This window comes from Montipora foliosa, unplaced genomic scaffold, assembly GCF_036669935.1.
Source record: "Montipora foliosa isolate CH-2021 unplaced genomic scaffold, ASM3666993v2 scaffold_474, whole genome shotgun sequence".
Taxonomy (NCBI): Eukaryota; Metazoa; Cnidaria; class Anthozoa; order Scleractinia; family Acroporidae; genus Montipora; species Montipora foliosa.
In genome coordinates this window covers 412,501-422,500 of record NW_027179783.1, presented here as the reverse complement: position 1 = coordinate 422,500, position 10,000 = coordinate 412,501, and the positions used below count along the sequence as shown (strand labels likewise).

General features: G+C 40.7%; 1 protein-coding gene across 1 annotated transcript in view; it reads right to left on the bottom strand.

Annotated features, from left to right (window-relative positions):
- Positions 1 to 10,000, bottom strand: part of LOC137989803 (uncharacterized) — an 88,629-nt gene that overhangs the window by 23,519 nt on the left and 55,110 nt on the right. The window lies entirely within an intron of this gene.

Genomic DNA, 10,000 nt, shown 5'->3' with positions numbered 1-10,000 from the left:
ATTTTGAGTACTCTAGTGGATTTCCATTGAACTTCTGCACGTTTGGTTAACGATTTTCACAAAGGCTGGCAGCATTTTCTCAAACAACTGATCTATCTTTGACGTTTGCACACTAGGGTCTCCTGTGGCAGAGGTTTCAACTCAGCTTCACCTTTAGCAATAAAAGATTCACATGTCTCTTTTTTGCGGGGCTCACTAGAAACCTCTGTTACGACCTCTGGTTTGGTGGATTTAACTTCCTCCATGTGAGGTTTTTCAACAACATTGTTTTCAGTAATTTCCAGGTCTAAGCGCGAAACCCGATCGTTCACACTGTCTGAAGGTAATTCATTTAACTCTTCATCAATATCACCTTTATTTGACATACCTTCTTCCTGGGCGATGGCATCTTCGAACTCATATTCCAATCTTGATTCTTCAGCTTTCTTTTGAAGTTCCAAGAGCTTTGCACGCTTCTGTTGTTCGGCTCGCAGACACTCGATCTCATTTTGTACAACTTTATTCTCCGATTTTACATTCAGAACGTTAAACAACATCGCTTTCTCACGCACATTTTTGACAAAAAACTCAACTCATCTCCTTTACACGTGCGGACGAGGTCCCTAGCAACGGCCTGACGTCATTGGTATCATAGCAACGCGACCAGAAATGAAAGTTCAGGAAGCAGGAGGCACACGAGATGTTTGTATATATACGCGAGTAGAGATATGACGAGTGGTTTCGCCAATGTAACTGGCATTACATCCAGCACAAGTAAATTTATACACTACGTGCAAGCGGAGACCCTGTGGCACAAAATCTTTCACAACAAACAACTGTTTTATTTTGAAAGTGTAATACATTCAGATTAATTAATTTCTTAAGCCCTTTTTGTGTTATTTTCGAGAAAATACCAATATAAGGGTGCTTGTAAAAATGAATGTTGGAAAAATCCTTTCCTGGTGTGACCAATTTCCCCGTTAACATATTCGCGAATGATCTTATCAATCGTCCAACCTGGTAGACAATTTTTTCGTAAAATTGTGACGAGTTCTTGAATGTCCTTATGAAAACCAAACTATGTACTGTTTATTTGATAAACCCTGCGGACAAGTGTTCTAAGCAATCCCAATTTGTAGGATGACAGGGCAAACAGACCCCGTAAAGGTCTGTTTGCGGTAAACAGAGGTAACTGGAGAAGACTGATTGTTGTCAATCAAAACATCCAAAAACGGTAATTTCTTTCCAACCTCCCTTTCTCATAACGTCTATAAAACAATATAGAAGAAGACGAGTAGTTCTCTATTGTCTTCCGAAAATGCTTAAGTATGTGAAGAGTTTCACATCGCAAATGCATCTGAACAATAGCCACTGTCACTCACCAACTCTGAGATGGCATGTACTAAAACCCGAAACAACGAAACGAAACCACCGAAACGAAACAAGCGAAACGAAACCACCGAAACGACCGAAACAAATAAAATAGTAAGTAAATAAATAAAACAGTTAAAAAACAAAACAGCCTTGATCTCTGGCACGTTACTATGGCAGCCTGATCTCGTACCCAGATCCTGCACTTTAGCCACATGTGTGACATCATGGGTGAGCACAAGGGTGTCGACGACATCGAGAAAAAGTGGGTATTTTTCACGTTTCGAATGGTATTCTAACTAAAACAAGAAATCTAATTTTTAAAAAGAAAAAATGGTTTCCCGGTCATATTGTGGATTCTTAGGCGGTGGCAAATCGAATGGTCCTTTCAAGAAAGACTTTGCAGCATTGTTCGTGCGAAGTGAGACTTTCTAGAGAAAAACGAGAGCGACTTAACAGGCTTTTCTCATTTTAACCTCAGGCCTTCGTGACTCCTGTAGTTCTTAAAGTATTTTCTCAGGCGCTTAATAGCTCTTCACGGATATTATTGCGATTGTGTTTCCGTGCATCATGGGTTCGGCGTTGTGGGTGGTCTAGAGTATTTTCGAGTGTTTTCTCCCCGTCTTCTTGACTTCCTATGCGTCGTTTTTATCATGCAGTTGTTCTCAGGTCGGCGGTTTTCCTTGAGAAAAAGGGCCCTAAACACTAGCGGATAAATTAAGGGCTGACTGGAATGCAATCAAAGGTGTAATTTTGTAGGAACAATTTTTGTGAAATCTACTCATGTCGCAGTATCCGCATTCAAACTATTTTTAACTCTGTAAATCTGTCAAACATGTCAGCACGTTTCTCATTATTGAATTTCGTCTTCGTGGTATGATGGAAAACTTTAAGTAGTGCAACTCTTTATATCTTTGTTACTATAAGTTTTCCTCATATTGGTACAGGAATTAATAATGTGGTGCATTTTAAGAATTCAAATTCGCCTAAATCAAGTTGTCTGGCTCGGAGAGGCGTTTCGCCGCATCTGACTGATTGACAGGAAAACCAGATTTGTGGGTTTGCCCTCGTTTTAATCGGGACAAATGTTGTTGGCTGAGAGTTTGATGATCTGTTCAATTCGTTGTATAGCGTCTGTAAGGCCAAAAATTTATCAAAAAAGATAGGTTTGTAATTCCGAGACAGCTATCTGGGAGTTTCATTCATAGTTTTCTTTACAAAAAAAGCATTTGCAGAGCAACATATAAAGATAAACATAACATTTTAATACCTTCTGTCTTATATCTTCATAAGCTTGTCTGTATAGAGCAAGTCTACGCGCTTCGTTTTGCTTCTTAACTGACACATGATTCCTTAACCTAACAGATCTGCGAAACTAAGAATTTATTAAAACAACTAGAGAGGAAGAGAAAAAGGTTTGTATACTTTTATATGCTATTATAAACGGTAATATAGTACCTCAACAATTTTTACTATTGTTCTCAGGGTTGCTTCCCGGGAAAATCTTGTCAACTGTCAATTTCAGTGCATTAACTGACAAAAAAGTGACGCTTTTTGTGAAGGGACGAGCCCATTATTTTTTTGCGGGGGTATGGGGTATGAGGCCGGTAGGGTTAAGCCCCTCATTTTTTGCAGAAAAAACGAACTACTGAATAAAAGATAAATTCAGGGAGCAAAAATTTTCCTCCAAATTTCATCAGTCATCGACATAAAAAAGTTACAATTCCCATTGGGAAAGCAGACCCGCATCCATACATGGAGAATAGCATGTGAATGTGTAAGTGGCAACATTTATTAAATGACTTTTCAGTTCTAACTATACGCTACTACAGTTTTACACAAAGTTAATAGCCGTTGAGTTAACTGCAGTTCAGGCAAAATTGTTTCATTTGTGGTTTATTAAGGAGATATCTGTCAGTAGTGCTACAGTGGAGTAGATTTTATTGTTTGATAGTGAATTGAAAGATCGGATAACAAATGTAGTTTGTAGTACTTACAGAGCCTTGTATGGAGCCGCCATGTTGGAGTTCGTCTGAAGTACACCAATATGGCGGCCGTAAAATAATGTTAACTTACTTTGACTATTTAGGCCATTGATTATGTCCACTGAACGTACTACGACGTCTTAAATGGCTAAAAATCACGAAATAAAATTTCTTTCCACAAACGCGGTCGAAGCCCTATGTCACGCGCCGCCATAATTCTGAAATTAAAAGTGCGCTGGTTTCCACACGAAGGATGGGATGCTATTGAGCTGGAAAGTTGTAAAGAGATATAAATACCTCTTATGCCTGATGAAGATAAAAACTTTGGTGCTCTTTAGTTTTGGATTTGAGAATTTGATGACTTCAAGTGGAAACGTTCTATTGAAATCAAAACGTTCCATGTCCTCGGGCTTCCCTAGTTGGCTCACGCTAACCCTAACGTGTTCGCCTTTACCAAGCCCTGCCCTCACTTAAAAACTTCATTACTGCGTGAGCCCTGTTTCTCTTATACTCTTGAACTCACCCATAATTTATTTAGGAAGTATTTACGGGTTACGGAATATTTATTTTGCAGTGCACAGGTTATTGCTACAAAGGTTCTTAAGCTTGAAAATTCAAACCAAGGCGGAACACCAGGCGTAAGTATTTTACTTTTATTTTTCCAGTTGACAAGGTTAAAAATGTGTGGATGACCAATTTCCTTTAAACTTTGATTGCAATTAGACAACAAATGATCATGGGCTTTGCTGTAATTTTAAAGATTGCTCTTCTACACAATTATAACTCAGCAAGGGAGTAAATCAGAGCCAGTGTACGTGGACAGCAGCTCAGATAATGATAACCTTGATAACTCTGAAGATCTCGGTAGTCTCAGTGAATTCGATGACTCGGACACAGCGACTGGTATTAGACTACATGGAAGAGTAAACGAAGGTAAAGTTGATAAAGTCTAAGTAGAAGTCTGTGAAGAAGAAAACATTAGCAGCGACACAGTGGGGAGATAGTCTTGTCACAAGGAAGAAAAAGAGACTGATGATCCTGATGGTTCTCAACCGATTGTGGAAGGAGCTATCAAATCAAGGGCTCTACTGCGGAGCGCCTATTTAACATTCACTGTGGGAAGAGATGTGCCTAAGAAAAAGATTTGTAAGCGGGTGCCACGGGGCATTTGGACTCATGCCACATTTGTCGTAGACACTACACCTCTAGAAGCAGATATTGTGAACTATGGAGACGATAATGGTAGCTGGACTGGACACGCCAAACCAAGACGAAAGTACCGTGTTGAAATTGATGACGACACTGCTATGTTAATAGAAGAGTTTCAGACGAGTGAAACCCAGGAGGTAGAAGACAACATCTTCACACTATGTCGTAATTATTTTCGACACGCACACACGCCCGAGTACAATAAAGTGATCGCCACAGTGCAGGATTGCAGAGGCAACGTATTGCCGTTATCAGTTGTTCAGTATTATTTCGAGGGTGGCGTAGAAATGCCAGTGAAACTAGCAAGCATAGGAATTCAAAAGAGAAAAATTCCTCCCCTTACATGCGCACATCACGTCCTGTTCTAGACAAGCTGAAGAAAAAATACTTCACAACAACTTGCCGAAAGGCTGTAGAGGAATGCTTTCAAGAGGAAGGAGGGACCTGTGGTATTCAAGCAGTAACAGACGTTCCCAGAAATCGTAAGCAAGCATACAACCTCCATTATCAGATGGGAAAAGAAAGTCAAAATCATGGTGGTAAGCAATCCCAGCGTTTTCAGTTTTATGACGCATTAGAACTCTTGAATCAGGGAACATTTGTTCGAGATTTCGCATTTCAACGCTCGGCATTAAAGAGTCGCACCCATCCTCGATCGTTTCAGGCAACAGATTTCCAGATCGCCCAACTTTCCCGCATGTGTTCATCCCAAAAGTACTTGGAGTTGGAGTACTTGGAGTACTCAGTACTTGGAGTTGATGCCACCTTTAATACTGGCAACTCTTTTGTCACCCTCACCTCTTTTAAGTACAATATGTTTGTAAACAAACCATCCGGGAAACATCCAGTCTTTGTTGGTCCATCCATAATCCACATGACCAAGGAGTTTGAAGAATATAGCTACCATTATTTGGCAAGTCTTCTCAAGACCCACTGCAAAAACTTTGAAACCTTGACAGATTTTGGAACGGATGGGGAGATTAACTTGGCTAACGCGTTCGTATGCGAACTCCCAGATGCTATCCACCTCAGGTGCAAGATTCACCTATCTGAGAATATAGAGAGGAAGTTGGTCAAATTGTCGTTTGGCAAAGATGGTCGGCAGAACGTACTCGGTACAATATTTGGAAGGCGTAAGGGCGATTCCAGAACGAGAGCGCTGGTAGATGCTAATTCAGCAGAAGAATTTGACGAGATGCTTGCAACATTGGAAACAGAGTGGCGCGTGCTGGAAACCACTGAATATTCTGGTGAACCTCAGTTCTTTTCATGGCTCAAACGTCACATTGCAATGGTGATGAAAGACAGTATGATCGCTCCTGGCCGTAAAAAAGCAGGTCTGGGGTGCCCTCCTGAGTTTTATACTCAGAACAGGCCAGAATGTTGCAACAACATGGTTAAGAAAAATGCTGGGAAGAAGAAACAGTGGTCAGATTTCTGCATTTCCCTAGAATCAGCTGTGCAAACCCATCAGAAGGAGTTAGTCAAGGCAGTTCATGACATGGGAGAGTTCCGTCTGAGTCCTGATTTTAAGCACCTGCAAATAGACCGAGGACAAGTGGATAAGGATGACCTCAGCGCAAGGTGATGCATATCAAGCGCTGCTTAATTAACCAACACATTGGATATACTTGCAAAGTCGCGTCATACAGAGCCTGGGGTAACGGACTGTGATACCTATTGCCTTTCCGTAAGCTATCAGGACTGTGCTATCTCAACGCTGTCTCACACCAACCTCCAGCGAATGTGGCCTTTGGCGTCAACAATCTTAGAAGAAAAAAATGGTGTGTTGTCACTGCCCTGGAACAAGAGTGGAACGCAGCGCTTACTATATGATGGCGAAGGTGCACCTCCCTGTCAAGTCATTGTACAGCAAGCTGGGGCTCTGAAGTGTTCGTGTCCGAAGTTCAAGTCTGCTATGATTTGTGCCCATTCCTTGGCAGTTGCAGAGCAAGAACTGTGTCTTCCAGAGTTTTTGTCCCTAGTTGGGAAGACGAGGAATGAGCCTGATCCTTATCAACTCGTGGGAGACGATTTACCAAGATCCGCAGGAAATAAAACATTTACAAAAAGGAAAGGCAAAGCCAAGAAGAATAGAGTGCCGCAGCCTTCCTGTTGACGATTCCAGCTCCATGGCAGCTTTTGCCCTACTAGCCTTGTCGGGATTCAGGTCCTCGACTAGGGTTGACTCCTTGAAGTCTCTGGAGGGTACCCAAGTCAGAGTGTGTTACGGCTGTGGCCAGGCTATACGAGTACCGCCAGAAGTACCCCCACCTCCAAATGATCTGTGTGTCGTTAACAAGGAATTCAGATCTTACAGGAAGGCAGATGGATCACTCAAGGTGTCCACTGAGTGTCAAATTTGCCACTACCACCTAAAGCAAAAGTGCATTCAAAGAAGACACCCAGACTTCATTCCATCGGCTGTAAGAATTCCACCCCATATTAGGTCAAATTTGACAGCAGTGCACTGGACATGGCTGGTAACCGAATTTCAAGTGATGGTGTAAGTTAGGATTCATTTGCCACTGCAATGAACTGGAACGGTGACATTTAGCTGAGTGATTTGAACTAAACCCTTATCCTCGGCAACGTTTGGCCATGCACATACCTTCATTTACGTTGAACTCGTTCGTTTTATTAAGCCTTAAATGGATTGAAACGTCTTCACATGAAATTTAACTTGCTTGTGGATTAACTCGTTGTGTTAATTTAAGGAAACAACTGTTCAAAACGTCTGTATGTGGCTGTATGCAGTTAGGAGAACATGTTTTTTTTTTAACTATTAGAAAAATTTATTTACACCCCCAGCCTCTCAGTTGTACGACACATGTTGGATTGTTTTTATCTAGTTGATTTAGTCAAAAAAAATACACAAAGAAACAAAATATGAAACGCTGATCGCATGATGGTTAAACACAAATAGCAAACCTCACCATTACTCCTCGCTGATCTTTGAGAGGGGCAATTCGATCTAACCTGCACACTTAAAGTGCACCTAACCCCAAAATATTTCTTCCGCTAAAATGAATCTTTGCAACTGTTCGAAACGCATTGCGGCCATTTTTTCATTTTTCTAACAAATCCTGGCATTTTATAGGCTACGAAAGTTGCGAAAATCCAAGCATCTTTTGTTCACGACCGAGTCAGAAGGGGAGTGGGTTTATTCCTGATTTGACGTCACAAAAGGTTTACATTGCATTAACTCTTTGTAAAAATGCATGCAAAGTAGATTGTGACGTCAAATCAGGAAAAGACCCACTCCCCTTCTGACTCGGTCGTGAACAAAAGATGCTTGGATTTTCGCAACTTTCGAAGCCTATAAAATGCCAGGATTTGTTAGAAAAATGAAAAAATGGCCGCAATGCGTTTCGAACAGTTGCAAAGATTCATTTTAGCAAAAAAAATTTTTTTGGGGTTAGGTGCAGTTTAACAGATCTTCAATATTGTATCAAAAACAAAAAGCATTGGCAGGGTGTGCAAAGGTTGTGTCAATAGGGTAATCAATCTAAGTTTACTTGCGTTTTTGAGTCGACTAGGCATTAGCCTACTTATCAGAGTATCGGAGATGTCAGTTTTGTGGCGTGAGTGTCCAAGAGTTGATCATATTATTCGGTTTTAACTGTAAAAAAATCCTACGCCCATAACAATCACTCAATCGGCTCAAAATCGCTGGCAAACCTTGAAAAGGGTTTTCTCCATCTTCTGTGCATGTTTCACGGCCATATTTGAAATCAGAACGGAAATATAAAGAAAAGCGTACATTTAGAGCGTGAAGGGGTCTTTTTTTGTTTGTTTGTTTTTGTTGCTATTGTTTTCTCGTCAGCATTTGTCGCTGATATACTGATTTCAAGATTACCGTTAATTATAAGTTGTTCCGAAGAAAATTCATTCAAAGATCGTTGAGTTTGATTGTCAAATGAAGCTTTTTTCATTTCTCACTCCCATGAACTAACCTCTGAGTGAACCCTAAAAAGCTGATCCCTTCTCCTCCCCTACTATACAGTTTAAACGTAGTCTCAGGGAGACAAGTAGCGATACTGACTGAGACATTATCAGTGAATACTTCTTTCCCTAACTTTTCAATTATTTTCCGTCTGGTTTGGTCGGCGCTCCGCCCTTAAAATACATACAAAAATACGACACTATTTTCTTTCTTAAAGTCCTAAATGTAAGATAATTCTTTATTATATCTCTCAGATAGTACGGGCGCTGTAATTGGCTAAATTAGAGGGCCGTATTCTACAGTACGGCCCGCTGTACAGCCCGCTAAATTTAAAATTTCGACAAAACATCATCTAGCGAGTTTTTCATGTCATTTCTGTTGCATAAACTTGTACTGAAAACTGTTTGAATCTTGCAAGCAACTATTGAACCTTCCGCTTCACTTTGACTAGTTTCCTTGCCCGCGCGCCGGTTAACCTCAGAGATATAATAAATATCTTACTAACCTCGTTTTCTCGGTCCGTACTGTAAGTTACGGATCCTCGTTTTTTCCCGTTGATTTATAAATCAACGGGAAAAAACTCGGTCCGTAACTTAGAGTACGGACCTCGAACTCGGTTAGTAAGAGGTATGTCTTTCGCTTCCTTCGATGGCTTCGTTTCGGTCGTTTCGCTTGTTTCGATGGTTTCGTTTCGGTGGTTTCGCTTGTTTCGGCGGTTTCTTTTTGGGTGGTTTCGTTTCGGTCGTTTTGTTTCCTTGTCTCGGGTTTTAGTACATGCCACCCAGAACATCTTTCTTCTCCAACAATGCTTCGATGCATTCCCTCTGTTTATTCTTTAAATAATCAATATTCGGAAACAAATTCACACCAGAAGAAAACGCTCTTCCCTACTCAAGAACTCCATTTTGTTTTTTCTTTACATCTTACGTCACGTGGCTTAAGCAACCAATCAGCAGAAACCGTTAGCCAGGCGAACAGTGGGTAGAGCATAAACAATGGGGTGACAGCAGGCGGATTTTTCTCGCCTCGCGCTTCGCGCTCGTGCTCGTGAATCTCGCTGGCCCCGCTAATGCGCCCTCATCTTGAATTTAAGGTGAGAGTCAATGAAGACATCAGAAAGTTCAGAAGATAGTCAGTTAATGAATATAAAATGTTACCACTATTTGTAGTAAACTCAAGAGAATTAAAAATATATATTATCAATAAGAGTAGCAGAGTGGCTAGTTATGCGAGTAGGCTGGAGTAACTGTGATTGAAAAAAATAAGAAGATAATAGATTTATAAATTCTCCAGCTAAAGCATGGAAATCACAATTCAGAAGGTTAATATTGAAGTCACCCATAATGACACAAAGCATAGATTCTTTACGGACTTTATCAAGAATTTTTGAGAAATGATCCAGGAAAGATTGTAAAGAAGTATTTGGGTGTCTATAAACGATGCCATAACCAATATTCTTTTTTGTTCCATTCCGCACTTCAATCCACAGCGACTCCTCAAGGCCACCACC